Raw genomic sequence first — 13,192 nt, 5'->3', positions numbered from 1 at the left:
GGTTTTTTTAAGTTTACAGATAATCACTTTACTCAAAAACACTTATTTCATTGCCTTTTTCATTATTTAAAATCTTTTCTGGTGAATGAGGGGAAAAAAAAAGGTTCACTTTTTAACAGTCCTTCACACCATGGTATTTTATCTTATTACTTTGTATACACCTCTCTTTTTGACCCAGCTATTCTTAAGTATTGAACAAGGGTTGTGTCCTTCACAGGAATACCTGGGAAATAATCTTTTCTTGAGAGTCTCAGAAACATGCTTCCAACAGGCAATCACGAAGTGCTGACACTTCTAACTAGATCAGTTTGTTGTTTACACCAAATGAACAGAAGAGGGAGCCAATGTACTAAATAAAAAGCAGAAGAAAATCATAAGTGCACTTGACGGTAATTTTGAACAAACCTTAGACAGCTGGAAAGACAACGCTCATTTATACAAAAGGCAGTTTTACTGGAAGTGCTCAGCAAAAAGAGCTGGAGGTGACTAGTACAGCCGAGTGCATTGGTATGCCTACAATAATTGTAGGGTCTTCTGAATTCTTAAACTGATTCATGTTTCATATTTCATCAGGCAAGCTCAAGTCTGAAGTAGCCTATATTAAATTTCAACTTATTCAAATGGTAAAATATTCAGTTAGAAAGGATAATGTTTCTTTCTGACTATTAAGAAAATCTTAATCTAAAGTGGGGTCTCTAATGGATACTCTGGCTTTGTTCCTATTGTGGAGCTCACATTGATATCATCAGTTGAAGCACTATGTCTGAAATGCATAGACAGGCTGTAATACAGTTCCTCCACTATCAGTTAGGTAGGAACATGTCGACTTTTGTTAGTAAAAATGTTTTTTTTTATTCTGTTTTTCATACTGTTCTACGAATGGTATTTGATGATAGACTCAGATTGCTCAGAAAACCATGATATATTTTATAACACAAGTATAAAAGTAAATACTAGTGTTGTTACAATTTAAGGTCCTAGGAAAACTAACACATGCAACCTTGAGTCAAAATTTTAATTAGCTAGGGTGCTTAGCTTTGTTAAGTAAACTATTGGTATCACTTTTCTAGCACATGCCCAAATATGATGCCTTTGCTACTTCAAGACCATGTTTTTCTTCATATCAAGCTGTATCTGATTGCAACTAAAGATTTTGAATACGAGACGCAATCAGGAATCCCTTCTATTCTTTTGCATAAAAGATGGCATCAGCTTTTGCAATACTCAAAGACTTAAACCTACAAGGCTTTGAGCACCCGTGAGTGCTCAAATCTCAAATTAGCTCTATGTGTATGTTGCAAGTTAAGCTTGTTTTTCAGTGCCTAACTCCATCAGAAGCTGTGCGATCAGACATTACAAATTTAGTTCATACAAGTGTGTGCTGTCATTCTGAGTTCTCAGAAAGATGACATCTCTCTCCACACCAGCATGCCGATGACACATCAGAAACAACTCCCCAAAGAATGAAGCAATCCAAAGGGAGGGCTTTGCAGTCGGAAGATACTTCCACATCAGGAAATCTACCAAAAACATTGAGAAGTCTTCAAGGAATGAACAGGGTCACAGGATAGAAAACAAGATGACACAAGTGAGGCAAAGAAAGGGGAAACAAAGTGAAACTGAAATGAAGTTAGCACAGGCTGAAATGCTACATATTCTCATTACATGCTCAGCAGTTACAAGGATTAGCGCTGTGCCTGTGCTTTAGCCTGCTTAGTAAGGGTATTGCCAGTGTTGCACTCTGAAAGGAGAAGCAGTGGAAACCTAGAAGCAATAAAAAACAGACAACCTTCAACTGAAGGTTTGGCAACTCTGTGTGTGTGTTCAGTGAATATTCCTCTGTTCAGTTGCATTTAATTTTGCTTCAGCTCTGTGAAATCACCCATTTGAGGCTACCTGGCTCAGGCAGTCTGTGTTTTGCTGCCACATATTTTGGTGTTATAAATTCCACATTAGCAAATCAGCCAGCTGAGACATGGTGTGATATTTATTCAGTGCATGTATCAAATGATGTTTTGCAGGGCTGTAAGCTCTGATCTGTCTTCTGCAACACCAGAGCCTAATGTCCCCACTTAGGCAACATGCTTGAGTTACTCTACAGTCGATGGCATAGCTTTAAGCTTTAGATCCTACCTGAAAAGTACAAGGCAGTGATCTACACCAGCTGCTGTGAACATAATATAGACAAAAGAGCAAAAAAGAAGGGCTCAAGCAAAGTAGGGAGTAGTCACACAGTAGACTTAGCATGAAAAACAACCTCTGTTTCGTAGCCAGAAAATATAAAAAGTGTTGATGGGGAGAGGAGCATAGCCTAAATTACATTTACATTGAAGTTTATCTTTTTTTTATTATTGTTTAAGGAAGCTAATTCTCAGAACTGCTCTGTGCCAATACAGAAATCACTTTAAAGTCCTGCCATCAACAAATGAAGATAAAAAGCCACTGAACCCAGTGAATCTGCACTGACTACAGTGCTGTCTGTCTGGCTCTTTTGCTGACTTGAGGCAGTTATTTTTCTGCTTCTAGACAATGCACTCTAATGCTTTGATTGATCATGTTAGACAAATTTTTGTTTTTCTCTCACGGATTCCAACAACTTCTTTATTTCAAGTTTTAGATAAAATTATTCCTTTGGTAAACTGGTTAGTTTTGTTTTTCTCATATAAAAATTCATAGCAACCATAAATATCTCTTTGTTTGTGTCTGTCATTCAGACTTGGAAAATAAAAATGCGGGAAAGATCCATAATTCACAGGTGAATAACTAGGAATGGGTGCATTGTGTGTTCCATCCACTCCAGCTCTCTTGAGACCAAGCAGCAGACGGACATGCATTTGTGAGGTTGCTTGCTTTTCAGAGTCAGATAAAACAAACAAAAACCAGATTTATTCCAAGTTTACATCTGTAGACACAATACCTGTTACACATTGGTTTCTCCCTTGTCCAGTTTCCCTCGGAACAGAGAAGAGAGAGAAGCATTTTGAGTTTCCAAAGCATTTTGATTCTGTCAATTTAGGGAGATAGAAGAGATGAGCTGTGTGATGAACCACTTGCTAGGAGAGAATTAAAATGCTCTTCTTAGAAAATGATTTCTTAGTGTAAATCAGCGCTGATTTTGGTATTTCTTGAAGGGGAAAATGGTCATAGCCACCTTAGCTTCTGCTGGAGGCTCAACATCAGGTTCTGGAAATGTCCAGCCCAAACTGGAAACTCTCCCAGGCATAACCCCCACATCACAGTGCACTAACTGGTAACAACTTCTGTCTCTCTTCCATCCCTTTTTTAAACTTCAGTAGGAGTAGGCATAGATATGATGCGTTTAGATCAGATAAAGGGGACTGAGAAAGGCTTCACAGAGCCCTAGCCTGGTAGAAATGTGTCACAGCCACGGGGAAAACACACCAGCTGCCAGGCACCATGTTGCCGTTGGTGTACAACTCCAGCGGTGCTTTCTCTGGGCTGTGGTGTGAAACCCATGGAGGGGACCATCCCAGCTCACTGCAGCCCTTGGGAGAAGCCTTCTCCGTGACTTGTCCCTCTCCCAGTTTCCAGATCGGCATCACACAACACTGTGCTAGGAAATGCATGTTGTCAGTACTGGTGCAGGGAAGGGGAGGGCAGAGGCCTTCAAGGAAGACCATGGAGAAACCTAATACCTCCATGGGTTCCCTTGTAGGAACAAGATCGGGGATGTGGAGTTATTTATTAGGTCCCCATCTACTGCTACAACATGCATGTCATCAAGCAGCTCACTGTAAGCAGTGGTCTCCAAGCTTTCTGTCTTGTTACAATTTTCAAACGTCCTTTCTTTCTAATCTTAGAGTTACAGATTTTGGTTGTTACTTTAAAGAACAGCACAGGATGCTTTCTGGAACAGTGACTTCTTGCCTAGTCTTTGATTTCTGCAGGTCTCTCTTGGGCAAGGGCTTTGGTTTTGTTTTGTTTTGTTTTGTTTTGTTTTTCATTTCTCTGCTGAAAGGTGACTCTGAAGGACTTTAGCTATTGGGTAATTATTGGGTAAGAAATTCTTACTACTTTATCTATAAATTTTGTTTGTTGGTGCATATCAAATACTCACTTTCTCTTCATTTATGGACCTAAAGTAATTCTAGAGCTTGCAAGTTCACTGAAAATAGTAGTAAGTAGGTTTTATGACAGCATTCAACATCAAAAGATTTCAAAGACAGTTTTCTTAACTTTCAGTAAAACAGATGCATAAGTCTAAATGAAACCTTTATGCTAGCATGATAAGAATCTATAACTTGGTAGTTTCATATTATAAATACAAGTCTCCAGAAAATTAAATATATTGCTGTAGTGACTGCTGGAATATTCAGCTAGCAGATGTTTGTTTTAAGCTACTTTTAAGAGAGTTCTTACACGAATACAACAGCTTGTTCATTTTTCTTTTATTTCTATATAACTGAAGCCCTTCTCTTTCTCTCACAAACATCAAGGAGGGACCAGGAGAGAGGGGTTTGTGAACTCTGACCGCCATGTAGCTCTTTTCCATGGCTGTGCTTGTACTATGTATGGGTGGGACTTGGTCTGTTTCCTGTGACTTGCTCTTCATACAGTTTCTTCACAGCCACAGAGAAGGAAACATTCTTCCCTTTTGTAAAGCCACCTTTTGAAGGAAGACATGATGTTTTGTTGTGTAATGCCATTTTTTCCAGTAAATATGTATTCATTTAGTGGAATGAGTCTGATTACAGTCTTGTGCCAGTCTCTGAAACTTTTCAAGTTGTTTCATTGGACTAATAGAAGATGAGATTTCATTACTCTCAGGATGGTATTCAATTTCAAGGGTAAAATTAAATACTTCTAACTTTCTAACTGGGGGCAAATATTATGCGTTTGTTTAATATTTGCAAGCAGATAGAATTTTTATGTCTTGCCAGGCTTTGTAGCAGTTACATAGTGCTACAAGAAATTTGTAAGTATTGAATATATTTTGGTTAGTTCAAAAATGCTCAATTTTTTCCTTATACTTTAGTGGATATATGAGACCATGAACCTGCCAATATATTTAATCACAGAAGATGCAAATGCCAGTAAGTCTGCACATTGTGTACAAAGTATGTGACCATAACTGTTTCTTGCCAGTCTTAGGAAATCCACAGTCTGAAAAAAATTCAAGTACCAACTAGACATTAGTGTGGCTACACAGCTCAAATATGGCTGCCTAAAGTTATGGTGCTACACCCAAAGTTCATTGACGAGGATTTTCACTCCATTGGCCTTGATCTTAGTTCCCTGTTGCCATAACCAAAATGAGAACTCTCTTCTGGGCATTGTATTGTCTAGGAAACTTGGGCGTAAACTGTTGCATTAGAGCATCTCAATATGGGCTTGCAAAGCTGGTATATGTATGTCAGGCCTGAAGGTTTAGGGCTTAGTTTTCAGCTTTGGTAGTTCCTTGCTGGTATGCCCTTTTCAAGATTATTATAGAATCGTAGAACACCTTGGGTTGGAATGGACCTTAAAGACCATCTATTCAGATCAAAAAAATCATTTGCTTTATTGTTTCAAAGTTTGCCTCAGAAACACTCAGACACCAATATTTGTATTCCTTTTTTGAATTCTATTTTATGGAAGACACAGCAGAAACAGTCCAATACTTACAAAGAAGTGAATGTTTTGCTGCTGTTGTCTTGAGTCTGTGATAGCAAGAAAAGCTAAATTAATAACTGAAGAAACAACTTTGGTTAAAGATGTACTATACCCAGAATCCCAGATTTATGTCCTAGAGGGATCAGCTCTTCATCCTTCATTTATCCAGCATTAAACAGTCTACTCAGAAAGAGCTTGTCTACAGTAAATGTGGAATCCACCAGTCTGATGGACTTCTCCCTCTGACTCCTGAAAAAGCAGTGGGTTCTTTACTGTCACTGGACGAAATCTCATCTTGGTACTGCTCTGCTGTTTGCTCATTGATTGTTTTCTCAAATACAGCTATATTCTATTGCTACTTCACAGTGTATGTACAGATAGCTAGAGATTAAAAGTCTGCACAATGTAAGTTACTACAATAATAATTTCAGACTCAGTGCACTGAATGTTTTGGGGTTTTGGTTTTTGTGTTTTTTGTTTGTTTGTTTGTTTTTCAGGTAATGACCCCTGGTAGTTCAGAACTGATAAATAGGATGCTGGATAAAGATATGTAGCTCTGGACAGTGTTTTCAGCAATCCTGTTTCTGTGGCTCCATTTATACTACTCATATGCGTTTTCTTGATATGTGTATGAAGCTCAAGAGGAAAATAATCAGCTTTTGTGGGATTTAGACCTTGCAGTGCTTCTCTATTTCTAAGCACTCAAGTAATAAAGGCTTTGGTAATCATCTCCAGCATACTGTATTACTATCTTTCCAAAGCCATCATTGCTGTTAAGCTTAATGGCTACTCTACAACTTAGCAGAAGCTATGAAAATCAAAAAGGATGACACAACTATAGACTGAAATCCAGAAAGCTGCGGTTCTTGCTCCAAGAAAATTATTGAACACATTAGCAGAACATGACTTCATTAACAGCATTAAAAGTTAGCATTTACTGGAAGGCAAGCTCTACTTTGGCACATATTTCAATGAATGACAACAATTTTTTGAATATTGCATCATGCATCAACAGCTAGTTTAGGGCAGTGGGTCTAAAAGCATTTGAGATTACATCAGTGTTCTTCAAAACATTATGAAGAATAGTTATTGCGCTCATTATTTTTTTAATTTTAAAAAGGCATTTTCCAGAATGTTTAGTATTTACTAATGTTCATATATAATTAAAACCACAGGCAAGAGCATAAGTCTCTGAGCTAATTATGTTGCCCAGTATCTTTCTGAAGAGATTGCCTTTTATCCTTTTCTCTTTCCCTCATAGTAGAAAAAGAAACAGATACTAAATTTTGGTCTTTTGTGGCTTTTATAGTTTTACTTAGAGTTGACTCAGCCTGAGAACTGCAGGATTGGATTGCTTCCTTCTGGTTCTCCTCCATCCTCACCTCTATAGCACTGGCTGGATTTGGTGAAGATCTCTTATTACCAGCTAGCCAGCCCAGAGTCCTCTCCTAGGTAGTTGTCATTGCTACTGCCATGCTGAGATTTTTGTGACATTATCCTTTCTGGGGACAGCAGGACAGGTCTCATGGATTTCTGCAAGCCACCGGCCTGAATAGGGATATACCACTCTCAAAGTCTGTTACTGTTTCCCGAGCCAGCAAAGCAATAGTGATAATATTTCTTAGCTGTTTTGACTTTTTTCTTTCTCTTCAGTCTCGTGATTGTTACATGAATAGGTGCTAAAATTTTGATTTAAGACAGCATCATTCAGTGTTTCAGAAAATCAGGATCAGTTTCAATTAAGCTTTTCCAATTAACTTTTACTTACAGGGAAAAAATATCTAAATGGATAAGAATGTTATTGGGTCTCTTGGGATTTCTTGTTTACAGTTGTAAGGCTTGATTCTCTTCTCTCTTACAGTGATACAAATCGGACATAAATGTAAGGCACGCAAATGTAAATGTACACTGCAGTAAAAGCAGAGAAGTGAGAGGAAAGTACTTGGGCCTAATATGGGTGAAATAGAGAGTATTTAGATGCATGTAGGGTACATGATCTTTGAAGCAGATGGGGCAAAGACAGGAGGTCCATGAAGGTGAAGTTTCAGGAATCTGAGCTCACATTCTGGAGAAAAGTGTTAGAGGTGTCTGGTTTGGTGTCCCTCGTCTCCCCACAAGTACACATTTGGTCTCCCCACAAGTACACATTTTTGGATGCAGTTTTTCAGACAGAAAGACTGTACAGGTGAGGCTCTTGACAGACAGAAAGGAAAGACAACTACCTAACACAAACCTTCCCTGCACCTCCAGGGACTGGGAAAGGAGAGGAAAGGCAGACTGGCTGCCCCCGTGTCCTGGCTCTTGGTGGCTGCTGAGACCAAGCACGCCTCACCAGAGCACAGAGAAACGGTGGGGTTCTGGAAACCAGGAGAGCCTCTCGGCAGCTGCCATGCCTGAGGCGCTGCAGGTCCACCAGGAGCTGCCTTTGCCATGCCCAGGCCTGGGAGCAGCTGGCATCAAGCAGACTTCTCTCCCAGGTGGTTAGGGAAGTCGTGCAGGCCCCATTTGCTGTCACCACAACCTCACAGAGGCTCTCTGTAATGGAGCTGAGCACCGTCACTGCCCTACTAAAAGGGATGAAAAATGAAGTTTAAAGAAATGTGAGAAGAAAGCAGGAAAATAAATAACATCAAGAGTCAAGCTAAGAGCAAGCCTGCCCTTCAGCTCATTACAGTGAGGAGGAAAGAGTGGGGACAAGAAATCAGCAAGTCCTGGAGGGGAGGAGGAGGGTACTGCATCAGTTAGCAGTGGGAACTGAAATGTACAACATTTGCACCTCAGATATTCACCTTGTTGCTCACATCTAGTTTTCTGCCAACATTTTCAACAATAATGGCCATTAAACACCACCACGTGTATGCACAAAAGCTTGTATTCTGGAAATGGCATTCTATTCTTCAGTAATTACAGACCACTCCATAGCACTAATGAAATACCCAAGCAATGCAAGGAAGTGTTCCCTCTGCTGCCCACCAGCACAGAATAAATATATCATATATACATATACATAGCTACCGAACATGGGTTTTGGCATCTGTAACCAAGCTGCAAGTCACCAAAAAAAAAAAAAAAGAGAGAAAAGAAAAGAAAAATTCCTCAAGCCACTAAAAATTCAACTACATAATTCCCATTTGGCACGCTGTGGGGAGGAAAGTCAGTACAAATTGTGGGGGCACCAGGAATGCTACGGGTGAGCACCCTATCCAGTGCCTTGATGGAGAAGTGCTCAGACACTGGGATAAAAGGGTGACAACTTCAGTGTGGAAAGGGATAAGGGAACTATGGAAAGGTGGAAAGGGTGAGGGGAAGATTAAGTGACTTCTTGTGGAAAGGAGGTCCCTAAGAGTCCCATTTCTCAGGAAGAAGAGGACAAAGGGACTGGAGCTAGTCAGGGGAAAGGAAGACAGTGACATGAACACATGGAAATTGGAGATGCAAACCTGATCACGTTTTTTGGGAGGCAGCACTGAAGGGAGACAAAGCAGAAGGTTTTAGGAAGGAGGGAGCAAAGGGAAATACATTTTAAAAGGACTTTTCCATGAAAAGTGTGAGGAATGAAAAAGACTATAGAAAAATCACCCAGACATAAAAGGATGATGCTGAAGAAACAGAAAGGAAGAATCACAGCAGGACTAGGATGTTATTGGCTCTGCTTTATTGACTGTTTGGCACATCCAGCATGTGGCCCCATGAGTGAATGATTAATGGCTTGCTTCCTTCCCTAGGCCCTGCTCTTCTGGATACAGTCTGTATCAGTCTCATTTTTTTTCATTCTGAAAAGCATACTGATCTTGTACTCATGTACCTGAAAGTCCATAAAAATTCAAACAAGTAACTTTACAGCAATATTACAGTGGCAAAGCACTGTGCCTCCACAGGCAGCAGCTGCAGGAACAGGGTCTCACTTTACTCTGATCAGCATTACCCAAGCATTTTCATATGTCTATAGTCTTATTCTCTGCATTATCAGAGAGGTAACAAATGACAGAAGCTTCATATTATGAATTATGTAGTTACTTCAGCAGTTATTGGAAGATATGTAACAGGAGGACATATACACATAATGCAATGATTTTAAATTATTCATTTGAAACCCCACTTACCAAAATACCCAAGAAAATTACATTTTGTCTGATATGGTTTTGAGCTTTGTGTCTTCTTTGTTCATAAGGAGGTAAATCCCTTAATTTGTTTAATTTGTTCTCATGCAATAGAAAGAGAACACCCAAGATACCTTTTTCCATGGAGGAATTTCAGAGCAAAGAGTTGCTATCTCTGATAGCACCAAATAACTCATTGAGCTAAGCCTATTTGCAGACTCATAAAATAACAGCAATCCTTGGAAACATCTTTCATTGCTGAAATTGGTAGTCTTATTTTGTCTTCTTCTTATTAAAGTTGGTTTGGAAATAAGGAGTGGGGAAAATTACCACCCATGTAACTACCCACCTGTGTTTGTACTCCTTTTAATAATGTTGACCTATAATTCAGAAAGAACCAAAATGCTGTTTTTATGTAAATACATAGAAAGTTACTATTCCCTGATAATAAGCAAATGTCTAGGAGTGTTTGAGACACAGGTTTCATTTCAACTGGAAATGATGTTTTAAAGAAGCTCTCATGCCTCACAGGCAGGCACATAACTGTTTTTTTTGTTTGTTTGTTTGTTTGTTTGTTTGAGGATAGCATTTTCATTTCTGCTCAGCTTTCTCTATTTCTCATACCTGAGCTTAGAAGATGTTTAAAAGAGTTTGGTCTGTCAAGTAAAAATTCCTTTAGGAAGAAATGGGAGCTCCTACTGTTCTCCTCTGCTCAAGGCTTGCCCTGGCTTTTCACTCCGAGGGTCAAGTACATGTGTGCTGCTTGGTGTAAAGATTTCCAAGCCAGTTCTTACCGAGTTAGCATTGCTATCAAAGTGATAACAGCTGCATTAGCAGAATGCTGTGTGACAGCCAAGTTCTGCTGCTGAGAAGCCAGCTTGGATGCCTGCAGTCATTTAGCACTAGGTCAGGCATCACGGCCAGGTACCGGGTTCTGGCATGGAGATGTGAGCAATGTTCCTGAGAGAAAGAGCACTGACCACTTCTCCAGCCTGCCTGTTCCCAGATGATTCATCAGGCCAGTCTGCCTATTAGCAACTCATGCGTGCTGGCTCCAGCAGCTCCAAAGGGCGCGATCATTCATGGGTGACACGGCGAGGTCAAGAGACCTTTGCATCTTTGGCTCCTGACCAAACTCCTCCATGAGAGGCAAGGCAGGCGGGTGGCAGTGGCTGACCTGGAACATCGATCTGGGCATTGATTCATTTCTTCCTCCAGCCTGAGCAGAGCAGGATCCTTTTTCTCCTTTCAAAGGTAACTGGTTGTGCAGGGGCCTGAAGCGGAGCAGCGTGTGTCAAGCAGCCGTGGAAACACCCGGGGAGGCTCTGCAGGCATTGCAGACGATGCTTCATGCAGCACCACGAGCTGTGCTATTGATTTTGCTCCACTCTTGTCACCAAGCTGAGTTGAGGCTCAGTTCTCTTAAAAGCTGCATTAAGGATCCACTGCACCTCCATGTGTTGTTCTGAAAGCTCACAAGATTAGCTAGGCCTAATGCAGTAGGCCGGGGTATGATCTTTCTCTGTGATTGCTGGACATCTATTTTGTTATGCCAGGCTCTGCCTGTCCTGAGAGAGAAAGGGTATTGTGCCAAATCCCATACTAAGTGAGTGCAGTTCTATAAATCAATGTTAATGCTAAGCTTATTAGAACTAGGGGCAAATAAGAGGAGCCTAATAGAGCAATACTGTGTATTTAACTATGTATGAGGAACAATTCAAACAGCACAAGGGCTGTTGGATGTACTGTCCGTAAATTCAGTAATGAAGCTGTTTACTGGGGAACACTCGCTTTTCTCTAGCCAAATGACAAGAAATCATTTTTGGCATTGTATGACTGTGATGCTGCAAGTTTTGAAGAGCAGAAATAAACTTGAAAATCTAATTTAACATTGAACGATAGCTTGCTGATCACAGACTATATAATTTATCTTTAGGTAAATCACTTTCCTCTAGACAACAGCAATTAATGCTTAGGCACAGAGGTATAATGGAGAGTTTGAAAAGATAGTGTCTTCATCCCTGTGTCTCATAAACCCATTGTCCTTAATGTACATAGTTCTCTTTCACCCTCAACAATGTCCTCTGCAGAATGCACTGCAAATGTTCTGGATGTTTGCTTCTTAAAGGGTGATCAAAATATAATGAGATGAAAATGGCTGTGATTTATTCTTGAAGTTGTTTGTTGCAAGATCCTGACCCAGATTCAGCCCTCCTTAGGGCAGTTTTGCACTGCACTCTGGGCAGGATGCCCTTGGAAAGAGCATAGCTGGTGTTGTGTTTGTGGAATGTACTCTGAGGTTTCTTAAGTAACAAAAGTCAAACTCTGTTTTCTCTATAAAATTTTGTATAAAATTCAGAAAAACCTAAGGGTGGGGAAAAAAAAAGTATTTAGCCTGTAAAGAATATGCTGCCTAAAGCCTGTGTTAAGATCATGTATGACAAACAGTGCAAAACAAGAAATCAAATTGACTCCTGCTAATAAATCTCTAATTGGGCCTTATTGTTGAAGAAAATAAATGAGGGAATTAGCCAGTCTAGTTAGAACCCTTTGGGTTTGCTGTTTGGTACTGATGCTGGAAGTGCCAAGTTGGCACTCAGAATCCAACCTTGAAAACATGACCCTACTTTTACCTTTTCCTGAAACGTTCTGTAACAAAACAGGGCTCTCATCTCCTTTTTCCCAAGTGATGGGCTTTTGTCATCCTACATTTTCTAAGAAAAAGAAAGGAAACATCATAATTTCCGCTGGATTTAGCTTATACCTGAAACTTACTGTTTGTTTTCCAGACTGTCCTTTCTGCATTGCCCTTCCTTGCATCCCATTTTCATTTCTCTTACTCATCCTTCCTCTCCCTCTCCTTGAGCAGGTAAGACTGCACACCTCCGTGACACCTGGATTAGAAAGCTGTGCCCTAACAAGGCTGAGTGCTAATGCCAGCTCACCTGATTTTGCAGGCTGTGGATTTAACCTAGCTGCAAGGGTGCAAGGAGTGCTGCAGCAGCACGAGCCTCATCTGTACCTCCTGCACTTTCTCTCTGCTACATGCACTTTGTTTTGTTTTTACAGAAACACAGCTATTTTCTCAAAAATGATGGTGAAAGACCATGTTGTCTGCTCTTCTATTCTGCAGACTCGTCTCTGTTTTAGCCACTGGGATGATCAGATAAGTGCTCCAGTAAGGGTTACTGTCTCACGGCTGCCAGGCCTGACAGATTCATCTTGATTCAGAGAAAATTAGGTTTGTCTCCACTCCCTCTGTGTATCTTACACTCGTGCATGCACTCACACACACACGCAGAAGTTTCCTACCTGTTCTTTCTCATGTCTCTGGGCCTGATTGTCACGTCAGCAGGCCACAGCATGGAGGAATTTCCCTTTCCTGTATGCTTAATTTGTGCACTGACATCCCGCAATGTGAAGGACAGCCAAGATCCAAAGCAGCCCCCACAACCTGCTGTTTGTGGCTGACAAGCTGC

This window comes from Cygnus olor, chromosome 2 (genome assembly GCF_009769625.2).
Source record: "Cygnus olor isolate bCygOlo1 chromosome 2, bCygOlo1.pri.v2, whole genome shotgun sequence".
Classification (NCBI taxonomy): domain Eukaryota; kingdom Metazoa; phylum Chordata; class Aves; order Anseriformes; family Anatidae; genus Cygnus; species Cygnus olor.
This window is presented reverse-complemented; position numbering follows the sequence as displayed.